The sequence below is a fragment of the Pteropus medius genome, unplaced genomic scaffold (assembly GCF_902729225.1).
Source record: "Pteropus medius unplaced genomic scaffold, Ma_sr-lr_union100, whole genome shotgun sequence".
NCBI classification, from domain to species: domain Eukaryota; kingdom Metazoa; phylum Chordata; class Mammalia; order Chiroptera; family Pteropodidae; genus Pteropus; species Pteropus medius.
The window spans coordinates 9,205,471-9,205,743 of record NW_024350926.1 but is presented as its reverse complement, the minus strand read 5'-3'; positions in this window follow the sequence as shown (position 1 = coordinate 9,205,743).

Sequence of the window (273 nt, the reverse complement as noted above, 5' to 3'; positions counted from 1 at the left end):
GAAAACAATTGCTGTTATTAGTGAATTCCCTCAGAGACTCAGTCAATAATGTAATTAGAGTGTAGCCGAAGGCCACAGAAGCTCCATTCTCAACACCATCGCTGCCATCGGCGATGCCATCACTTCATGCTCAGGCTACTGTAGAGGTGTTTTGACACCTTGAGGCCTTTGTTTAAAATATGAGAATATATTATACTATTTTTGTGTCTTAGCATTCTCACCCTAAAATACCACATATGAGTCACTCTAAGAACTCTAAAAGAGTAATCTTTT